This window comes from Oncorhynchus gorbuscha, linkage group LG09 (assembly GCF_021184085.1).
Source record: "Oncorhynchus gorbuscha isolate QuinsamMale2020 ecotype Even-year linkage group LG09, OgorEven_v1.0, whole genome shotgun sequence".
Lineage (NCBI taxonomy): Eukaryota > Metazoa > Chordata > Actinopteri > Salmoniformes > Salmonidae > Oncorhynchus > Oncorhynchus gorbuscha.
The window spans coordinates 66,791,681-66,803,842 of NC_060181.1; the positions used below are offsets into that span (position 1 = coordinate 66,791,681).

The window sequence follows — 12,162 nt, forward strand, 5'->3', positions numbered from 1 at the left end:
GGAACTTGAAGCTTTCCACCTTCTCCACTGTGGTCCACCTTATGTGTATGGGGCGTGCTGCCTCTGCTGTTTCCTGAAGTCCACGATCAGCTCCTTCATTTTGTTGACGGGTGATCAGGGGGTCATGGGTGAACAGGGAGTACAGAAGGGGGCTGAGTACACACCCTTGTGGGGCCCCGAGTGTTGAGGATAAGTGAAGTGGAGGTGTTGTTTCCTACCTTCACCACCTGGGGGCGGCCCATCAGGAAGTCCAGGACCCAGTTGCACAGGGCGCAGTTCAGACCCAGGGCCCCGAGCTTGATGATGAGCTTGGAGGGTACAATGGTGTTGAAGGCTGAGCTATAGTGAATGAGCAGAATTCTTACATAGTTATTCCTCTTATCCAGATGGGATAGGGCAGTGTAATTGCATCATCTGTGGATCTATTGGGGCGGTAAGCAAATTGAAGTGGGTCTAGGGTGTAAGATAAGGTAGTATCATGACACAAGGCGAAACCCAGATGCAGACACAGGAGACAGATGGTTGGAGTCTTACAATATGTATTAATTCAATAGGGTAAGGCAAGTGAATGGTCATGGACAGGCAAAAGGGTCAAAACCAGTTCAGAGTCCTAAAGGTACCGAAGGTCAGGCAGAATCAAGGTCAGGCAGGCAGGATGATCAGGCAGGTGGGACAGTAGTCCAGAGTCAGGCAGGGTTCAAAACCAGGAAGACTAACAAAAAGAGAATAGCAAAAGGAGTATGGGAAAAACACGCTGGTTGACTTGACTAACATACAAGACGAACTGGCACAGAGAGACAGGAAACACAGGGATAAATACACTGGGGAAAATAAGCGACACCTGGTGGGGGTGGAGTCAATCACAGGAACAGGTGAAACAGATCAGGGCATGCCAGGTAGAGGTGATATGATCCTTAATTAACTAGTCTCTCAAAGCACTTCATGATGGCAGAAGTTAGCGCTACCGGGCGATAGTCATTTAGTTCAGTTACCTTTGCTTTCTTGGGTACAGAAACAATGGTGGACAAGCAAGTGGGGACAGCAGACTGGGATAGGGAGAGATTGAAGATGTCCGTAAACACTCCAGCCAGCGGGTCTGCGCATGCTCTGAAGAGGCGGCTAGGGATGCCGTCTGGGCCGACAACCTTGGGAGGGTTAACACGCTGAGATATCTTACTCACGTTGGCCACAGAGAAGGAGAGCCCACAGTTCTTGGTAGTGGGCCGCATCGGTGGCACTGTGTTATCCTCAAAGCGGGTGAAGAAGGTGTTTAGCTTGTCTGAGAGCAAGACGTCAGTGTCCATGACGTGGCTGGTTTTCCCTTTGTAGTCTGTGATTGTCTGTAGACCCTGTCACATAAGACTCGTGTCTGAGCAGTTGAATTGCGACTCCACTTTGTCTCTATACTGACGTTTTGCCTGTTTGATTGACTTACGGAAGGAGTAACTTCACTGTTTGTATTCAACCATATTCCCAGTCACCTTGAGATAGTTAAATGTGGTGGTTCACGCTTTCAGTTAAGCGCGAATGCTGCCATCTATCCACAGTTTCTGGTTTGGGTAGGTTTTAATAGTCACAGTGGGAACAACATCCCTTGTACACTTCCTGATGAACTCAGTCAACGTGTCCGTGTATACATCAATGTTATTATCCGAGGCTACCCAGAACATATCCCAGTCCGCGTGATCAAAGCAGTCTTGAAGCATGGTTTCCGGTTGGTCAGACCAGCATTGAATAGACATCAGCATGGGTACTTCCAGCTGAGACTACACTTTTGTTATTCCTCATACTTTTCATGATTATTCTGTTTCTTGACGATTTGTTGTAAAATATCTAGTCTACTCACTGTGGTGTGTTGTTTAAAAGGCCACTATTAAACATAATTTATAGCAGCCTAGTCCTGTATCTGCAGGCTACAGATTTGTTCAAATGTATTCTCTCTCATCTTAAAATGGCAAGATTCTCAAGGTAGGCTACAGTAGAAAGATTTTTTTTCGTAATGTGGTAGACTAGAAATGTGGTTTTAAGAACCAAAATACAATTACATTATGTATGCAGACAGTGCTGTTCTTTGTTTCTATTCATCAAATTAGGCCTACACAATAACAAAATATGCAGGCTGTAGCCTACTTGCAGATTTCTTTGGTATCTTATGAAAGAAAATTTTAGGGACACCTGCTCTCGCCAAACCTTTCAAATATGACCCATATTACCGGAGCTACAGTTTATTATTTTTATTGCAGATTCTGCGCTGCAATTTATGGATATATATAGCTAATTTAAATGCAAAACTCCAGTTTGTATTTTCAAGTTGACAGTACTTGTTCAATGCCCTACAAGATAGCACTGCCATATTGAGAGAGAAAATTGTTACTACATTATTGTGATCGCATTATATGTGACAAAACAGCTTGGCTTTTTCTTAAACTAGCAAGTACAAAATAAAAATTATTATTGGGTAAAACAATATTATTCCTCCCATTTTCGATTTTACAGTGCCTTGCTAAAGTATTCGGCCCCCTTGAACTTTGCGACCTTTTGCCACATTTCAGGCTTCAAACATATAAAACTGTATTTTTTGTGAAGAATCAACAACAAGTGGGACACAATCATGAAGTGGAATGACAATTTTTCAGTTTTTGATTTGTTAAAAAAGTTTGAAATATCCAATAAATGTCATTCCACTTCATGATTGTGTCCCACTTGTTGTTGATTCTTCACAAAAAAATACAGTTTTATATCTTTATGTTTGAAGCCTGAAATGTGGCAAAAGGTCGCAAAGTTCAAGGGGGCCGAATACTTTCGCAAGGCACTGTATTTCCTCATTGTCATGAGTTATCCTGGACACATTCTAAACAGCTTGGCCTGTCAATCGATCACAGTGGGTGGGATTGTCAGGGAAGAAGGCGGGATGTTTGTGAGTCTTAGGGTTGGTAGGGTTTAAGACCTTTCAATTAAATATTGGGGGTGGGATTTTCAGGGAGTAGATAGTAATCTAGTCATTAAAACACTTTTTTAAATATAATCTATTTTGGCAAAATCTAAGAAAAATAGTTTAGTGCATGTGTGTGTGTGTGCCAAAGAACATTTTGGAGTGAGAAGAGAAGAATGGCACCCTTTCTTCCCAGAGTCGATTCTCCCTGTTAAGAAACAGGGTAGAATTGCGGGGAAATTGTTTTAAAAATCATGGAAACACGTGCCTGGGAGAGATATGATTCTGAAAGTAACGCACACATTGTTTGACAAAGTCACCAAAATAAAATGATCCAATTTGAAAAAGTAACACGTTACTTTACTATGGTACTCATAAAAGTATTCTGATTACGTAACATGTTACATTTGTAAAGCATTACCCCCAACACTGGTGTTCGTGCGTGTGTGTGCGTGTGTGAGTCCACCCTGTTCACCCCTAACGGGGCCAACCATCCCATGGCCCTCCAGTTTCCTGTAGGCTCTGCTGTATTGACCTAAAGGTGTTGAAGCAGGCCCAAATCAGCCTTATTTCTAACTCTCCAGAGCCCTTCTCCCGTCTGCTCCACCCTGAGGTAAAACACCATGCACTAGTGAGCAAACACACATGCACACACAAGCCCACAAGCTCTCACACACATATAGACTGCACCATTCACAGCCCTTCCTTTACTGTGTAAATCTCTATCTCAGTTAATCGCTTTCTTACACTCTGTTTATCTCTCTCTACGTCCTCTCTGCACATCCGTCTCTACTTTTCCTCTTTCCTCCCCTTTCGACATTTCAGGCACATTTTCTACCTTTGCACTTAATTTTGTACATGTCTAAACACACTTAGTCTCTCTCTCTCTCTCTCTCTCTCTCTCTCTCTCTCTCTCTCTCTCTCTCTCTCTCTCTGTCTGTCTGTCTGTCTGTCTGTCTGTCTGTCTGTCTGTCTGTCTGTCTGTCTGTCTGTCTGTCTGTCTGTTGTCTGTCTGTCTGTCTGTCTGTCTGTCTGTCTGTCTGTCTGTCTGTCTGTCTGTCTGTCTGTCTGTCTGTCTGTCTGGTTGATTGGTTGGTTGAAATTCATTTTATGTCATGACCCTGACAAAACACTCACAATAACAGCTATTCAGAAGAGTAAACTATGTAACAGAGAGAAAGGGAGGAACTCAACAACATCATCTGCAGAGAGCATATTACTAAACAGGAAGCAGCGTGCAGATAGGGTTCGCCCTCCTCCCCCTTATCTCTCTTCCCCTCCTCTCTTTCTCTCTCCCTCCTCTGTCTCTCCCTGTCTCCTCCTCTCTCTCTCTCTCTCTCTCTCTCTCTCTCTCTCTCTCTCTCTCTCTCTCTCTCTCTCTCTCTCTCTCTCTCTCTCTCTCTCTCTCTCTCTCTGCTTATCCTGGCTACTCATGTCAACACAAACACCCAACAGATCAACTGAAAGGGAGAAATGCAGATCACGGTATACTGGCGAAGGTATAAAGCCAATTAGTACGGAAATAATTTGGTGGCAGACCTGACTCGTACCGTGTGATACTGTATGCTAAAAGTGTCAGGGATAAAGTGTCTTTCATAGGTGGCTAAAGCAGCTGTCACAGGGCAATATGTCTTAGTTTCTGATTTGATTCAGGCCGACTCTTCAAGGCAAACACATACGCACACACACTGACACACAGCCTCATGATGAGCAGTTCCAGGGGTGCTGTGCTACCAGTAGGAGGATGAAACTGAAGGACAGAGGCTCCAGTATCTCCCCTACACACACACACGCACACACACACTAACATACGGCAGTCCCCTCCTGTAGAGAATAGCTACACACATACACTCCGATAAACACACGCTCACACATACACACACACACCCATTATGTTTGACCCGGAGCCAAGTGTACTTTGTAAACAAATCATTGTCTAGTGCAGGGCTGCACAGCAGGGGAGAGAGGGGGATAGGGAGATACAGAAGCCCCAGGACAGCAACACAATTAGACCTAACCAGTGGTGGAAAAGGTACCCAATTGTCATACTTGAGTAAAAGTATAGATATTTGTGTTTAGTGAGTCCGCCAGACCACAGGCAGTAGGGATAACCATGTGTTCACTTGTTAAGTGTGAATTTCACAATTTTCCTTTTGCATTCAAAATGTAACGAGTACTTTGGGTTGTCAGGAAAAATAAGTACAATATTTTCTTTAGGAATGTAGTGAAGTAAACGTTTTCAAATATAAATAGTAAAGTAAAGTACAGATACTCCAAAAAACTACTTAAGTAGTACTTTCAAGTATTTTTACTTAAGGACTTTACACCCTTGGAACCAAACAAATCATGAGAAAACAAAAAATGATTAATAATAGCAAAACAACAGAGCAAACTAGAATGCTATTTGGTCCTAAACAGAGAGTACACAGTGGCAGAATACCTGACCACAGTGACTGACCCAAAATTAAGGAAATCTTTGACTATGTACAGACTTAGTGAACATAGCCTTGCTATTGAGAATGCCAGGCGAAGGCAGTCTTGGCTCTCAAGAGAAGACAGGCTATGTACACACTGCCCACAAAATGAGGTGGAAACTGAGCTGCACTTCCTAACCTCCTGCCAAATGTATGACCATATTAGAGACACATATTTCCCTCAGGTTACCCAGACCCACAAAGAATTCAAGATTTGTGACCTGTTGCCACAAGAAAAGGGTAACCAGTGAAGAACAAACACCATTGTAAATCTATATTTATGTTTATTTATTTTCCGTTTGTAATTTAACTATCTGCACAAGACTGTATATAGACATAATATGACATTTGAAATGTCTTTATTATTTTGGAACTTTTGTAAGTGTAATGTTTACTGTTAATCTTTTATTGTTTATTGTTTTTGTTTATGATCTATTTCACTTTCTTTGGCAATGTAAACATATGTTTCCCAAGCCAATAAAACCCCTTCAATTGAAATTGAGAGACAAAGAGAGATAGAGAGAGAGAAACAGTGGGAGAGAGAGACACAGAGAGAGAGAAACAGCGAGAGAGTTAAAGGTGGGATACTCCTGTCCCTGAATCGAAGCCCAGCAAGTTCAGCAGCCGATGTCAAACAAAAACAATGTTTGCCGGATCAGGTGTGGCCAATTAGTGGGTGCGGCCAACACACCTGAACACACTTAACAAGATTGAGGATATAGAGAGTCTGTTGATGCTGGGAATGGAATGTATATGTTTTTAAATAACATTCTTAGAATGTTACTAATGTTTTCTTGTGGTTTTTACTAAGAAATAAAAAGTATGTTCTGAGAACATGACTTTAAATAGAACCACGAGGAAGCATTATGCTGATGTCCTGAAATTCCTACAGAAGAACGTGATTTCTTAACATTCTCTGAACTATTTGAGGACATTCCCAATGTCAAACCAGTTGGATGATGTTCCTAGAACATTTGTCAAAAATTGTTTTAAATGTAACCATGTTTGAACTTTTAGGAAACGTTCTGTTAAAGTAATGAAATACCAAGAAAATAATGTTCCTTAAATATGCTGAGAATGTTCCAAAGCCAAGCAACTTTCCTGCACCGTTCCCAGAAAGTTGTGGGAAGGTATAAAAAATCATCCTTGGACAACCACTCTATCACCAACTCTAAGAACCATTTGGTTCTCAGAACATTATGTGCTAGCTGGGATGTCTACACAGAGTTTGGAAGGGCAAGGCAGAAACAAGAGGCATTATAATAATCCAGATTACTTTGATCCAAGACTGACTCGCAGGCCAGGCAGCGGAAGACACAGAGAACATGAAGGAATCGATTATTCCTTAATATCCTTTCGTTGTCCCAGTCCACACACACACACACACACACACACACACACACACACACACACACACACACACACACACACACACACACACACACACACACACACACACACACACACACACACACACACACACACACACACACACACACAGGGTGAGAGCGTATCTGTATGCTTTCCCAGGGCAACAAGTTGAAATCCTCCCTTAATAGATACATCTGTCTGTTTGCTGAAGCATTTTAGTGTGAGTGGCTTTTCCCAAGGGCAGAGTGTGTGTAGTGGATCATAGTGTATTTCAGACAGCCCAGTCAGTCCAATTGGTAAGGTCACAATATTGGACATGTTGCATATTTATCTTCTTCTGTTGTGGATGTTTCTAGGCACCTGGTACTATGGTTACTAGTGAAATGGCAGACAGAGGCACAGTGTGACCAGTGTAGCCAGCTAGTGTAACTTTCTGGTCATCTAGTGTCTGATCATGTGAATGACTGACTTTTGTTCTATTTTTCCGTCTACAGTGAGAGAGTGACAGGAAGGTTAAGGTGTAGTACCTCTGAACAGAACACTACCTTTGCACAGACCTCAACTAGCACATTTGGTTCTTTGGAAGTTGTGGAAATGTACATTTTTTGTTTCCCATTGGAACAAAGCCATAATTTCCTGACCGGTAAAATGTAAAAGTTTGTTAAACATTATGAGAAGGGAAGTGAACTTTTCACCTGTCCTGGCCATGTTCATTTTTATGTTGCAGGGAGGTTCTGAGAACGTTTTACTAGGGTTCACTGAACGTTTTCCTGGGAGGTTTAATTAATGTTCTGGGAACGGAAATGATGGGTTATTTGAAGGTAATTAAATCATGTTTGGAGAACATTCTCTAAATGTGGTGAATGTTTTGAACAAAATGTAAAGGTTTCAATGAGACGTTTAATTACAATGGTAGCTTATTTTGGGTTAACTATGTTGAACTCCAAGCAAAGATAGGACGCATGAAAATTAATTGAATTAATTTATTGCAAACACATTTATTTTTTATTGTGTCATGGCATCAGTAAGATATCAAACAGACCTGATTTCAAAAGTGGAGCCAATTAGTGGGAACGGCCAACACACCTGACTGAACAAGATAGAAGATAGAGTTTAGTTGATTCTGAGAACAGAATGTACTGTAGGTTTTAATTAAGAGTCAATTGGCGCATCCCCATCAAAATCTGTCAGTTTAAGCTAGAGATATCTGTGTTTTGCATGGGCTGTGTCTCAATCCACCACATCTGCCTATGTCGGCCTTCTGCATGGGCTGTGTCTCAATCCACCACATCTGCCTATGTCGGCCTTCTGCATTGACGGTAGAAGGTGGCTGAGCTACAGCGGAGTTTGTCAGACCACGAGACATCCCGAAAATCGGTGTTCTCAAAGAAAACGTCTGTAGCATCCGAACGGTTTGGCCTACAAACTAATATGACCACTCAATTTCAACATTGCAAATAAAATTAAAATAACTTGGTGGAAAAGGAAGACCTACATACTGCTTTATGTATTCGTGTAGAGGGATTATAAGACTCTAGCATTAGATCAACTGGGTGGGCGGCTTTTATGAGCACTGGAGTAAATGGTGAGTGAATGGTAACCACATGGCTCTTCACTATAGCAGATAGCACATTTGGTTCCTTGGAAGTTGTGGGAACGTACATTTTTGGTTTCCCATTGGTTCTAGGAATGAAACCTGACCGGTAAAACAGAAACATTTTTAAATGTTCTGAGAACGGAAGTGATCATTTCTCCTGTTCTGGGAACATTCATCTGTAGGTTGCAGGGAGATTCTGGGAACACCTTACTATGTTTCCCTGGAATGGTTCCCTATGGAAAGATGAGATTCTCACAAACAGGACGGTGTTCTCCGTTTTGCTCTACAACCTCCACAAGTGTCAAGGAACTAGTCTGAAGGTAACCCGGTTCCGGTTTTAAAAAGTATGGAGGTAGTTTTGTGCAAACAAAAAAATGGGTTGAATATGTGTCCAAAAAAACATATTTCCTGAGCTTTCTTATCTCCTACCACGAGGAACCATGACGAACCCCTGCAGAAAACATTATGCTGAAGTACTGAAATTCCTGCAGAAGAATGTTGCTTCTTAACGTTCTCTGAACGTTCTCAGAAGATTACTTTAAACAGAACCACGACCAAATCTGTAGGAGAAGTTATGCCCTAGTACTGAAATTCACACAGACATTTTTTGTTTCTTAACGTTCTCAGGGACAATTTGGGAACATTACTTACTGCAAAATAGGGGAGGGTTGTCAAATTTCTTTAGGGGGAGGGTTGTGTGATTTTTTTTTATTGTGAATAGGGGCGGGCAATGCATTTTTTCCCTGGTTTACATTTGTTCTTTTGCAGGTTTTACTACAGAATTTCTTCCATCTTAGCCAAATGTCCTCATCTGCTTGCATGCACCTCCCCTATATGTTTTGGTTCTTTCCTTTATGCACTACGCTTTTCCCCCCGCTGACTTTTACTATGTCACAAGTCAATATAGTCTACCAGTCTGTCTATCCTGCCCTCTATCCACCATTCATAGTGACAATAGGGGTAGGTGGTTTGTTTGTCCAGATCTGCAATAGGCTAACTAGCAATCATACCACACATAAGAGCATTCAAAGCTGCATCCATTTTCAATATGAATCCACAAGAACAAATAGGAATAGCTGATATAGGCAGCAGAGAGGCCAGGTGCAGCTTTGCGCATGAATGAACAGTGAAGACAAAAAGCTCCCATAATTATCTTGTTAGGGGCAATACAATTAGCCTACCTTGACTAGTCTACAACACCACAATGCAATGAATAACTGTATTACTGTTCTCAAGTGAGTACTCTAGGCTGCAGTGAAAATGGCTGTTGAATAACAGCGCAACAGCCCTGTTAACTGAATGTTTCATTTGTATCAGTTGTGGGTCTACTCTCGACAGTTTATATGTCTAGAAAGGTACAGTACCAGGCCAGTCTGGCTGTATTTTTACTTCTGATACTAAGATGCTCTGTCTGTTGCAGATCATCATTCTCCTAAGTCGTCCTATAATAACCTGGCAGGCCCCGTTTTTCAGGAAAGCTTAAGGTGCGCTCTGCCTCCTCTCCAATCCAAGCAGCTTTTCCACACACCTAGAACCTAATGCTTCAATATAGCCTAACTTTTCAAATGTTTTACCTTTTATATGTGGTGTAAACACAACCAGTCACAATGTTTTAATCTGATTAGGCTTCAAAAGCCTCCTGTAAGCATGCACACATTTGTCAAAAATATAATTCCAGCATCCTCAACATGGCCTGACATTAACCAGGTTTCCATCCAACGTTTTTATGCGAGTAAAGTACTCCGGATAGAAAATGTCCCGACATCTTGGGAAAGCATGCAGTTTATTAAGAAACACATGAAATATATTATGATGAACTTCACAGGGTGGTGAAAGTGCATGGTGATGAGCTAGATGCTCCTTTCCAATAAATATTGAGGGTCTTATTCTGGTGACATGATGATCGATGCTTGGCTGCCGATTGACAACTAAAATGATCTGGCACGTTTATCCATAATAATCACATTATATAGTAGGCTATACCTGCACTGTATCTGCGAGCTGTTGGCTAGCGCGCACGCGCCAATACCAGAGAGGTCACATTCGCTATACTTAGGCCTGCAGTTTAAAATGCGATGGAAACCCATTTTATTTGTATTTTTTATTCGGAAAATGGGAATTTAACTATAAAATACATTTTTTATGCACTACGTATTTACTCATAGAGTTGTATCCGCAACAAGTCAATTGGATGGAAACAACTGATGGGAAAATGTGCGTATTGTTTTTATGCAGATTTTAAAATATTCACATGGAAATCTGTCGCCAATTGGACGGAAACCTATAGACACCCTAAAGACAAGTGTTCTAGTCCAGTGTCACTTTGATTAGTCCTGCACATCGTGGTTCACCAGCAGCCCTAAACATCTAAAGAATAAGCTACAGACCAGCCAGAACAAGAATTGTAAACTCCCCTCTCATACTCATCTGGAGATCGAGCATTTTTTTGTCTGTTTTTTTGCCTAGCATTTTTATGTCTAATGAATCTGTATGTCTATCATTGTATATGTATTTATGTAAAGATAGGGACCACAATGGAAGTAAATACCAGACTTTATTGTGCAATCCTGGGTAACTTTTAAAAATCTTTGTACTGTGTGTATATACGTAAATATTTTTGTTTTTTTTACTGACAAATAAAACCAATCAATCAATCCAAACTGTGCAGCCGCCATTTGATGAATGGAATGAGAAATCTATTACAAAACACGCAAAAAATCCAATAACATTCAGAGATTGTCAAGCCAGGCCTTCAATACTGGGTAAACCCACAAGGTAAGGAGGGATGTATTTTCTGTTTGTCCAGATTGACATAATATGATTTCATAAGTGTCAAAGGCTTTTATTGACAATTACATGAAGTTGATGCAAAGAGTCAATATTTGCAGTGTTGACCCTTCTTTTTCACGACCTCTGCAATCCGCCCTGGCATGCTGTCAATTAAATTCTGGGCCACATCCTGACTGTTGGCAACCCATTCTTGCATAAGAATTTGTGGGTTTTGTTTGTCCACCTGCCTCTTGAGGATTGACCACAAGTTCTCAATAGGATTAAGGTCTGGGGAGTTTCCTGGCCATGGACCCAAAATATCAATGTTTTGTTCCCCCCCAGCCAATTAGTTATCACTTTTGCCTTATGGCAAGGTTCTCCGTCATGCTGAAAAAGACATTGGTCGTCAACAAACTGTTCCTGGATGGTTGGGAGAAGTTGCTCTCGGAGGATGTGTTGGTACCATTCTTTATTCATGGCTGTGTTCTTAGGCAAAATGATGAGTGAGCCCACTCCCTTGGCTGAGAAGCAACCCCACACATGAATGGTCTCAGGATGCTTTACTGTTGGCATGACACAGGACTGATGGTAGCGCTCACCTTGTCTTCTCCGGACAAGCTTTTTTCAGGATGCCCAAACAATCGTAAAGTGGATTCATCAGAGAAAATGACTCTACCCCAGTCCTCAGCAGTCCAATCCCTGTACCTTTTGCAGAATATCAGTCTGTCCCTGATGTTGTGGCTTCTTTGCTGCCCTTCTTGACACCAAGCCATCCTCCAAAAGTCTTCGCCTCACTGTGCGTGCAGATGCACTCACACCTGCCTGCTGCCATTCCTGAGCAAGCTCTGTACTGGTGGTGCCCTGATCCCGCAGCTGAATCAACTTTAGGAGACGGTCCTGGCGCTTGCTGGACTTTCTTCTTCGCCTTGAACTTCTTGGTGATCCGATAAATGGTTGATTTAGGTATAATCTTACTGGCAGAAATACCCTTGTCTGTGAAGCCCTTTTTGTGCAAAGCA

At 41.8% G+C, this 12,162-nt stretch overlaps 1 protein-coding gene across 1 annotated transcript in view; it reads right to left on the minus strand.

Annotated features, from left to right (window-relative positions):
* LOC124043971 (inactive phospholipase C-like protein 1) overlaps positions 1-12,162 on the minus strand; it is a 160,862-nt gene that overhangs the window by 145,800 nt on the left and 2,900 nt on the right. The gene's annotated exons all lie outside the window — the stretch shown is intronic.